General features: G+C 31.0%; 1 protein-coding gene across 6 annotated transcripts in view; it reads left to right on the forward strand.

Moving 5' to 3' along the window:
- The window catches only part of LOC133173437 (dual specificity calcium/calmodulin-dependent 3',5'-cyclic nucleotide phosphodiesterase 1A-like), a 144,117-nt gene that overhangs the window by 37,713 nt on the left and 94,130 nt on the right, over positions 1–12,274 (forward strand). The gene's annotated exons all lie outside the window — the stretch shown is intronic.

A 12,274-nucleotide genomic window follows, 5' to 3' on the forward strand; every position in this document is an offset into this window, starting at 1 on the left:
ATAAAGAAAAAAAATGCATGTGCTGTCCCACAAGTAATTAAAACCATGTTGTGGTTACGAGATTATCATATTATTTCATCAGTTGGAATTCAGAAGTTTTTCAAGGTTTGATGTACAGTAATTTAATATACACATGCAGAATTAATCTATAAATTTAGTGTAAATTCAGAAATCTCGGATAAAATTGATAAGAGCATTTGATCGGAGGAATCTTATAAAGTGGAGGAGTTTGGCTTACAGAACTGTAGATAAAGAGATAGACTATCCCTATAGCGGATATTTGTATTTACACTATAACAACTGCTGTCTGCACAGTTTCTATGTTTTGTATAGCACCACAGATCTCCAGCCTTTAGAACACCTGCTGATGGTTTTGTTTCCAAAAATGTCTTCAGTTTATCCTGAAAAATTGATTCCAAACATAATTTGTGAAAGCAGGCCTGGTACTTTTTCACTGTGCATACATAGTCTTTAATTGTTCACAATTCTTTTTTAAGGATCTTGGATGTTGATTGATTGGAAGAGCAGGGGATCATAACATATTTGGTGAAGGTTGCAAAAAGTATTATAAATAATGAAGTGTTTTTATAAAAGCGTTGACCTTTAACATTTGACATTAGGATTGCAATATTTGTTGATAAATTTTATATATATTTTATCTCTCAATGAATTCAAAGTAGAAAAGAATAAAGTTTTCGTTATCAGTGTGAGCACTAGCTGCTAGGTTAATGTGTATTTGTTTATTTGTTGACTTTAACTATAAATATACAAGTAAATATGCTCTGATCATAAATGCAAACAAACTACACCAGAACAAAAAAAAAGTTTTTGAAGGAGATATCTTTTTGATTAATGATGTGTCCTGTTGTCTCCTGGCACACGAAGGACACATCCACAACAAAAAAAAATATAAAGATTGAAAAAGTCCATTAAAAGTGAACTTGATTTAACACTTTGACAGATGATACATAGATATTCCATTATGTAGACTTTGTACATCAATAGTCATAAAGTTAAAATGATTCTTGATCATCATTGTCTCTGCTTGCATTAATTTACAAGAAAACTAGGACGACTTGGGTCACATTCTATGGTGATTAACTAAAACAGGACTAAACCTGCTACTGAGTCCCTAAAGAACTGAAAAGGAGAGCCAAGGGCAAAAAAAAAAAACTGTCAAAGTGCTTAAAGTTCCAAGGGGATTGGAATCAACTCTTGTGTGTTATAGTTTTGACAGCTATTCCAGTCCGGTCTAATTCTGATCTAAGCTGAAATGTTGCATTTGCTTTGTGGCATTTTAAAATGATGAAAAAAAAAATTCGAAAATAGTTAAAAAATTATGAAAATAGTTAAAAGATTTGTGTATAAGGTCTCCCCCCACCCCCCCCCACCCCCACCCCCACCTTTAAGTCAAAGTCAACCAGATCTGTGAAAGGAGACATTAGTCACAAGAAATGTTTAAACATTAAATCTTGTATGATTTGTAAATTCATGTATCTCTCTATATATAAATACTTCAGTAATCACTATGATATCTTAAATTGTTCAAAAACAGTGAAACTCAAATCCAAACAAAAGAGGGTCATTACAGAAAGTAAAGATCTGAAAGCTGGGAGTAAGGTGTGAAACAGTGAAGTAGGAATGGCTCAATCTCTTTGATGTGGGGTAATCATTAGTGTGTAATTGCTTGTGTCTTATTTTTACAGAGTCTGGAATTCTTTTTGTCTTATACTTCTTTATCCTGGTATATTAACCTTATCTGAATCTGTGGTGCCTAATATTCTTGTTTTGCCAGGGTTTTGGTTTTTCATATGATAGATGTACACTATAATACAGTCGAACTTTAGTCACTACCTCGAACACTGATATCTCGAATACTAAAATGAAATGGGGGTGAAAATTTCCCTGTATACAGTATTTTATGACTTCCTCTCTTATAATGTATTTCATTTTTTAATTTGTTCTTCAGTTTTTTTTTAATGACACATACCCAGCCTTTTAGTGAGTAAAACTTAAAGTATCAAATGAGGCTGAAATGGTTATACCATTTTCTAATATTTCAGACTCGTATGTCCAATAGCAGCATATGAGTTAAATGGTTATGGACTCTGTATTGAATTGCATCCTCAATCCCACCCCGCATCCCTGGGTAAAGTAAATTCTTTTACAGCTTTTGATTGTTAAGAAGTTGACTTTTCATTTTGACTTCATCCTCTCAAAAACTCAATTTTTTACTTGTAAAAGGAAAGTTTTACTTTATAAATTAGAAGAGAAACAAATTCTGACTGTCATGGTATGGCTTAAATTTGATTCCTTTTCCCAAAAGTCTGCACCCCTAGAATATCATTCATCATCATAAAACACAATTTATCTTGAAATGCCTTCATAATAAAAATGAATTCTGGGATCCGAGACTCTTAAGATTTTTGCAAATTATTATCTTTGAGTTGTGTGTGTTTTTCTTGTCGTATCTGACTTGATGTTATATTGGATTTAATGGGTAAACTGGAATGCCATTACACAAGAATGTCGATTTAGAGACATTTTGTCAGGAAACCTTAGGGATATGATTACAGAGCTTTAGTATTTCCTCCTAATGTCCCATAAAAGACAGTTCTGGAAGTTAAGTGAACATGGGACATGCTAATCGTTAATGAATTAACGGTTAAATGATAGCTTGGAGAACTGTGGTTGTTCCATAAAAGACCAGGGATGATTTTCATGCTTGGTTAAGTATAGCTTAATTACCCTATCTAGAAGGAAAAGCAGCTGATTGTAGGAAATGGAGATTTTATACACCATTTATAGGGCTGGACAATGAATGTTAATCTGTCTGTAATGATATAAGCACTGGTTTTGTGACCATTGATGGCTGCCTAGAGGGGGGACACAGATTTTACCTGATTCACCTCTAGCTGCAGTGAGAACTGCATTGTATTGTATTCTGACTCTTACACCTGTCTTAATAAAATGATGAGCATTACTCTGGAATCGGACTAAATTACAGTCAATTTTGGGACTGTTTTAAACTCCTTAGGAACCAAAGGGACGACAACTTTATTAATTAAAATACAGTCTTTAATTAATGCTTGCCAGGCATCATTAGTTTTGTTCAAGTGATGTACTATTTTCTAACTTGAAAAATCTTAAACGTACAGAAAAAAAATCCTTTTAGAACTGGCACAACCCTAATATGTAAGTCAAACATTAAATTTAGAGTGAATTAGCAGTTGACAAAGCCAGTTGCAGAACAGTTCAAATTTTCTGGAGTTTGGAGTTTTGTACAGATATTTGCACATGGTTCTGCTAACATACGCCTGACAATGTGTTGGGAAAGAAGTCTGGTAGATGTGTATGCATCATAAACTAAACATTTCATTGCATTGATTTTGATTATCATTGCCTTGTATATATATCAGTCTATTACTTTTTAGTTAAAATTTCTTTTATATTGGCAGATTTTTATTTTTTTGAATAGAATTACTGCATGAAGACATTTTTTTTTCCATGTCAGATTAAATTACACTACATAAGCAGTTACTAATTTCCATAGAAGATTGTCACAGAATACTTAAAGTGCATTTAAGATATATAGAGTGAAATCCAAGAAATCGGCAGAATTGTGATATTCTGTGGAATTACAACCCTGTGGAAAATAGTACATTTACAGTAAATCAAATTACATGGCCCTTTTGTCATTACTCTCTATAGTAAACAGGGTGCAGTGATAATCCAATCAGGTCTGGAGACGCTTCCCACAAAAAAATGAGGACTAGCTTATACATCCATGGTAATGATGAGACAGATCGAGCAAGATTTATAGTTCCTTGTTAGGTTTGTCAGGGTGAAGGTCATCTTTTATAGAGATGGCCTAACATCCCACTACGTTTGTTTATTTCTACTGAGTAGGGGGTTATATCAAACAAAATACTGTATTTCTACTGAGTAGGGGGGTTATATCAAACAAAATACTGTATTTCTACTGAGTAGGGGGTTATATCAAACAAAATACTGTATTTCTACTGAGTAGGGGGGTTATATCAAACAAAATACTGTATTTCTACTGAGTAGGGGGTTATATCAAACAAAATACTGTATTTCTACTGAGTAGGGGGTTATATCAAACAAAATACTGTATTTCTACTGAGTAGGGGGGTTATATCAAACAAAATACTGTATTTCTACTGAGTAGGGGGGTTATATCAAACAAAATACTGTATTTCTACTGAGTAGGGGGTTATATCAAACAAAATACTGTATTTCTACTGAGTAGGGGGTTATATCAAACAAAATACTGTATTTCTACTGAGTAGGGGGGTTATATCAAACAAAATATTGTATTTCTACTGAGTAGGGGGTTATATCAAACAAAATACTGTATTTCTACTGAGTAGGGGGTTATATCAAACAAAATACTGTATTTCTACTGAGTAGGGGGGTTATATCAAACAAAATATTGTATTTCTACTGAGTAGGGGGTTATATCAAACAAAATACTGTATTTCTACTGAGTAGGGGGTTATATCAAACAAAATACTGTATTTCTACTGAGTAGGGGGGTTATATCAAACAAAATATTGTATTTCTACTGAGTAGGGGGTTATATCAAACAAAATACTGTATTTCTACTGAGTAGGGGGTTATATCAAACAAAATACTGTATTTCTACTGAGTAGGGGGGTTATATCAAACAAAATACTGTATTTCTACTGAGTAGGGGGGTTATATCAAACAAAATACTGTATTTCTACTGAGTAGGGGGTTATATCAAACAAAATACTGTATTTCTACTGAGTAGGGGGTTATATCAAACAAAATACTGTATTTCTACTGAGTAGGGGGGTTATATCAAACAAAATATTGTATTTCTACTGAGTAGGGGGGTTATATCAAACAAAATACTGTATTTCTACTGAGTAGGGGGTTATATCAAACAAAATACTGTAGTACACTTCATTTCCTTCCATAACTAACTGAAAATGATATCATTCTCATATAGTATTAAAGAAGTGTTTATCCATTAATGAGAGAATCTTTATAAGTTTAAATGTAAAATTTCTTTTCCCACTAATAATTAAATTTTTACTAATTAATTAAATCCATCCTTGTAACCTAGCTAGATTATAAGCAGAGAATCAGAAAAGCCGTCGATCAGAACCCTGATTTCAAGTCACTGAGTCTACAAGATATTGACGTCATAATTCATAAAATGGATTCATAAGTTCAACAAACAGCTCTCGGTAGAATTCTGCCTGTATTTAGCCAAATTTTATGGAAATATATTCTCTTATGAGAAAAAATATATACTAGAAAATGAATAGAGTAGGGATGCTTTATGACTTTGGCATTTCATTATCACGATATAGAACTATTTAATGTGATGGGGTTTTCTCATGAGAATCAGACAAAAGATGCACTATTAAACTCATCCATTTACTATATATATCATGTGATGTTTTGCAAAGGTATGTACTACTTTAAGTCAAAGATGGACATTTCACAGATGGGAATACACAAAGTTTTATGTGACTTTTGAAAAAATTCTGACAAGATAGATTTAGAATTTGCTTTAGCATTCATGAAGAAAATGTCATGTTTAATCATCTGAGAAATTGGTCATGAATACAAACTAGAATTGTAGGATGTAACTTCTAGCTTGTATTGGGAAGTCTGAGATTTCTGACTATTCTGTAGGGTAGACTGGGGTAACTTCAACCACTTTTGCTGATTTGTGGCTTTCAATCCACAAAACACGACTGTTTTCAAATGTACTAGTTTAAAAAAAAATTAAAGTAATTGACAATGATTTTTTATTCATATTTTTTTGCTTTAGGACTTAAAAATGCATAAAAAATAATGAATTGGTTTAAAAATAAGTAAGCATGTTGCATGGGTTAATTTCGACCGGCCTCGGGGTAATTTCGACCACAACAAACATCAAAAAGAAAGATAACTCTTGCAATGCATGTTAACTTTACCTGTCGCATTTTATTCAAAATTTATGGTCCGAGAAACTATATTGCCTTATTTAGAAAATACGTGTATCTATCTCTCTCAACAAAAAGATTAAAATGGTTAATTTTAAGTACTAGTATCCATACATTAAAGAATTGGGTTGGGTTACTTAAGCTTTTCAATGTTGTCTTATAGACATCTTAATTCTTATTCTTTATTCTAAATTCTGCTTTTAATTCGCTAACTCTATATTTTAAAATTGTGTTATAAAGTTATGAAAATAGATGAAATTTTCTCAGATTCTCAGATTCCACAAATAATTTCTTTGTTATGATTTTTAAATTGTTCAACCCAAAAGGGATTTTATTTAATATCGTCTTTTTACAACAGAATCATTCAAATTGTATACATGTATAAGGCTTTAGCATAGCATTAGAATTGCGAATATTTTTCTTCACTAATTTTTACCACATACACAATCATTTGGAATGCGTTGTTTTACGTATTTTACGTGTTTTTTTTTTAATTCTTAAAAGAGATAGATCCTGAGATATTCGATCAAGTCAATTAAATAAAGATTTACAGAAGCAAAGTCCTCTGACCCCCCCCCCCCCCCCCTAAAAAAAACTCAAACAAATCATTTATTTCGTGTAACATCATAGTGTTTTTTTTTATTATTATTAATTTTTGTGTTTCAAGATTGTTGTGGTTCTTTTGGTGTGTTGTTCTGATATTTTGGGTACTATTTGGATTTGTGTACCTGGACTGTGTGATACGATCTTAATACGACTGGTTCGTTGGTTTTCGATAGCCTCAGTCTTGTCCGTCAAACGCATTCGTAATATGAGAAAAAATTACAAAAACCTGATTTTTTAATTTTTTTTTTAATTTTTTTTTTTTTTTTTTTTTTTTTTTTTTTTTACATATATTCAATATTGCCTGCATCCTCTCTTTTGTTAATTTGACGGGTTTGGAATCTTATGGATTGCTCTATTTCAAAGCCAGTGCCGACTCTGTGTTCTCTCGCACGTCGATCAGTGATGCACCCTCGTGAACGGCCCGGACGATATATATAGCTAGGCATGCATATGTTAAATAATATGACATATATTTTTTTAAATATAAAAGGTTATATGTAGTTAATATTGTAAATATACAGTATAATCATTTTTTTTTTTTTTTGGAAGATCTAACTCTGCATTGCATTAAACAGCTGTTAAAGACAACTTACACATATTTCAGAATAAGTGGTCGAATTTACCCCGCGTCCTTAAAATCAGTAGGGGTAATTTCGACCAAAATCATATGGACGTTTCTTGTGCATTTTGAGAGAAATCCAAGATAAATTTGTAAAATTCTGCAACTTAAAGATATTCCAAGAGAAAATAAAACAATTTTAATTTAATTCGTGCTGTGGACTGTTGAACAAGGTCAAACTTAAAAAGAGGTTGTACGAGTTGTCTCTCTTGCATTTCCTTAATCAAATCAAGCGCACTGAAGACGTGGACATCGAACGTCAAACTGGAGACATAAATAATAGTAAAAATATTATTTATATCTCTGATCAAGCTATATTTGCAATGAATAATTATACTAGGAAACACTATTTGAGGAATAGTTTTCTATAATTCCGAATAAATTAAACTTGTCTCAACACTTCCGTAGATCTTTGTGTGGTGTTGTGTTCCTGTGGTCGAAATTAACCGGTGGTCGAAATTACCCTGACTTACCCTATAACACAGTATGTTGTATATGACTTTATGTATATATATACAACCAATGATTTGTAAGAAAATCTAGAACCATAAAAGATTTTATTGTACATATTCTGTAACTTCATTGAAGTGAAGGCAGTGCATCTAAATTCCAAAATGGATCCAGATTCAAATTGATATTGCGCATCATCAAGTAGTAAATAAGTAATGACAGAAACTGATTGGCTGAATAAATGAAACATATTTCATATTTCTTGAGAATTACATTTTATGGATTGTTGTTGGACAGAAATGACAACAAAACATGCTTTGATGTTTTTATTTATGTTTTTTTTTTTTTTTCTTACAAATAAATGATAGAAGTATATATATAACTAAACAAAAATGTAGAGGTGTTATTACTGGACAGCACCTAAGATTTGTCAATTTCTAGAATGTATTTCACAGTTAACCAATATTGACTGACTTCATCATGGTGACAGATTATGTTTGGATTACAAATTAAGGACATACACAACGTAGTTGGAACTTTATTGTCTTTTTCCCTGGAGTTGAAGAGTTCCAATATTTAAAGGAACTGTGTGCTACATTTTAATGTCTATATACGCTGTTGTACATTTCTTTTAAAACAAATTTGGATAAACAAAACATCTAGAATATATGTTTAGTAATTTTTGTATATTTTTCTTTGAATTATACAAGAATTTTCTTCAAGTTATATCTTTTCAAAACCCCTGGTAATGCATGCTGATTTTTTGTCTATGAACATCTGATGGCACTGTAATCTTAAATTAAGAATATCTTGAAAAATTATCAGTAGGTAAGGTACCTTGCGTATGTCCTTAAAAATGAAAGTGAGATAATAAGAACAGTTTTAAAATGTCAAATAATATAGAGTATATGATGGGAGAGGTACCCTTGCAAAAATATGAATTGTATTTGTTTAAAAGAAAGAATATCTTTGTATGAGTGATCTCCCTTAACTTAAAACACTTTATTAACTGTTGGAGTCATCTGCCTTACACTAAAACACTATGTTAACTACTGGCGTGATCTCTGTTAAATTAAAACACTATGTTAAAGCAATATGAGCTGCAACTTTGATTTTGTTGCAAAATTGTAATTAACTATTTCAATGACAGAAAAAAAGAATGTTTATAAACTTCTGTTATTTATATTTATGATGGAAGAACTATTTATAAGCTTTGATTGAAGCAAAATTACATTACTGCCGTCCTGTACAATATTGATTTCTTATATAATACTATATATTTGATTGTACAGAATCCTTTATTGTGTTCACATTTGAAACTTTATTTCTGTCTAATTGATCAAAAAAGTTTAAATTACATACATTTTTATCATAATAACACATTTTAACAGCAAAATAAAAATTCTCAAAAATGCAGCTCCTATTGCTTTAACCATTGGAGTGATCTCCCTTATACTAAAACACTATATTAACCATTGGAGTGATTGAGATAGATTAAAATAAGCAGAGAGTGAGATGCTAACTTTTACAGAGAAAGTTCAAATTATGTACCCTGAATGGAAAATCTAAATAATTGATTTTGATTTGTCAAGCCATCTGGTTTTTGTTGTTATTTAAACGTAATAATTAAAAATCCAATTCAGGATATTTGTTACAAACCATGCATATTGATGAAGACAGAAAAGATTCATTTTGAAATATTTTTTTAAATTTTTTTCTTGGAATTAAGTTGGATTTCTATTACTCTGGAGTCTAAATGAGAAGCATTGAGAGTAAACTTGGCATTTAACGCAGGAGAGAAAATCATTAATTATAAACTGTGCAAATAAAGACTGTATTAAATTTGAAATGGGGGAATTTTATGTTGATTGTACGTGTGAATTTCAGTGATGGATGTTCTTTCTATTTTTGTGTTAGTTGCATTTTACACGTAAAGTTAATGCTGACAAATAAAAATATTTGAAATGCATTTTAAGAAAATTTGTATCAGTTTTAAGAGTTCATCATGGTAAATCTGATACTTTTGAATTTCATGAAATGCATTGTGACTTCATGAACCTTCAGGAAAAAAGCACCTTTAATTACCTGTATATAAATTTTAGGAGCTTGTGTATTTGATTGAAATGCAGAGAAAACAAATAGAGATTTTATTTTCAAGATAAGCAAAAATTACTATTGTAAGGTATTTGTTAATTCATCACTTGAGTCACCCTGGGGACCTACCTACCTAACATTAATCTGACATTGTTCATTTTGTGTCATCTGCCATGCCTAAATATTTTCACCAGCTTTCATTTAGCAGAACTGATTTTAACCAATTTTGATTTATAGTATCTCTGGAAAAAGGGTGACAGAAAGATTGTTTATCTCCCTCCTTCCCCCATTGAATCTGACTAAAAACATGAATCAAAGTACTGAAAGTACTGAAAGCCGGGCTTAAAGGTCACAAGCTACATTTGATTGTAGAACAGATTTTTTTTTCAGACAATAATATGTAAAATTGAGCAAAACACTACAATATGTATGCAGGAGTTGTATATCTTCCAAGTAATTATTAAAAATATCTTAAAATTTTGTCAAGGAAGTGTCATCCCTGAATGCAGGTTTTTTGTAGTTGATATAATTGTGCTCCTTTGGATTAGTTTCAGAAAACATAATGTAAATGCCTTTGCATTCAGTGTTTGCCAAGAAAGTTGTCATATTATTACTCTTCACCTTGCTGATTTTTTTTAACAGAAGAAAATATACAATAGAGCACGTATAAAACACTTTTATTTACAAGATAATCATTACAGTAATCAAAGAGAAATCATGTTAAGTCAACAATTATTTTAAGAACAATTATGGTCCCACTTTTTTTTTTACTTGCAAAATTAATGGTTGAACAACACTAAAAGGAAAAGCTGCTGATTATCTTCAAGAACCAGTTATATACATCTTTGTATGTGAGGTCACATAAAATGCTCTTAAAGTTTATGAAAAATATTTGCAAGTCCAAACACTTGTATGAACATGTTGTTAACTTTGGAGAAAAGTTACAATCATAATGCTACTTGTAGATTAATCAGCTTATAACAGATGAAATGGCAAATTACATTTAGACAAAGACGTAGTGAACTTGTTTCTTCATGTATCTTTCTGTTTGATGTAAATAAGTAGTTTGTTCATGGATGTAGAGGGCAAAATTGCAATACAAAATTGCAGTCATTTTTACATGTTTCTATTAGAATGAGGAAGCCAATTTATTCATGGAGAAAGGGTGAATTACATTTCTCACGGACTCATGTTATTAAATTTTGAAAAAGAGGTTCAGGATTTCTGTTTCAAAACATGTTTTTACTTGTGAATTAAGATGACTAGTTTGTTCATGGATCAAATGAGCAAAGTTGCAATTCTGACAAACATGTTAATTTTGGAAACAAAATCTCAGGTAATTTTACATTATATTTGTTACTGGTTTATTTAAGTAACCAGTTTGTTTACATATAAGAAGGTCAAAATTAAAAATGCTCAAAAACATGCAGTTAACCTTAAATACAAATTTAGTCATTTTTCACAACGTGAAAACTTCAAGTACACACTTAATTCATGGATGAAGAGGACAAAGTAAAAATATTTAGACAATGATTTTTTTTCATCTACATGTGATCTATATTGCTACTCAAAAACAAAAATAAACATATATACACGTAATGACTTTGTGTTCTCATCATTATCATGAACTGAGCAAAGTTCAGCAAGCACCATTGTATAGAAATTTACATTCAAGAGACCCCATCTAAGGGAATAAAAACAAATTCTGAAAAACTTTCATCAAACTGCCATACTCAGGAAAATATACAAAATTAAAAAAAAATATAGGATAAAAAAAAACATGCTGTTAACCTTAAATACAAATTCAGTCATTTTTCACAACGTGAAAACTTCAAGTACACACTTAATTTTATGGATGAAGATGACAAAGTAAAAATATTTAGACAATGATTTTTTTCATCTACATGTGATCCATATTGCTACTCAAAAACAAACATATATACACGTAATGACTTTGTGTTCTCATTATCATGAACTGAGCAAAGTTCAGCAAGCACCATATAATACACTGTATAGAAATTTACATTCAAGAGACCCCATCAAACTAAATAAAAACAAATTCTGAAATACTTTCATCAAACTGCCATACTCAGAAAACAATACAAAATAAAAAAAATATAGGATCAGACTACTGTAGTGTAGTACAGATCCTATCGAACAGAAAGAATATCGATACAAGGCAAAAACTGCAACCTAAGAAAAAGTTACAAAGTTGTATATCCTAGTTGAATGCACAAAGAAAAAAAATCTAAAGTCTAACAAATACATAAATGTCAAGGCACATGCATTGTATCAATATCAAACAAGGTTTTCAAGTTTTTACAATCATCCTCAAGAGAAGAAGAGCAGCTATAAACATACATTCTATTAAATAAGAAGCTGACCTGTACAATCTGATCAGAAGGAAAAGGACTAGAAAGTCTTTTTTTCCCAAGTGCACACCACATGTACAATATTTCCTGCAACATATTTAGTTTGGGCATTGAAAAATTATTGTTTCAGCAATTGTTATAAGAAT

Source organism: Saccostrea echinata, unplaced genomic scaffold (genome assembly GCF_033153115.1).
Source record: "Saccostrea echinata isolate AGI-Se365-2 ecotype Australia unplaced genomic scaffold, CSIRO_AGI_Sech_v1 ptg000056l, whole genome shotgun sequence".
Classification (NCBI taxonomy): domain Eukaryota; kingdom Metazoa; phylum Mollusca; class Bivalvia; order Ostreida; family Ostreidae; genus Saccostrea; species Saccostrea echinata.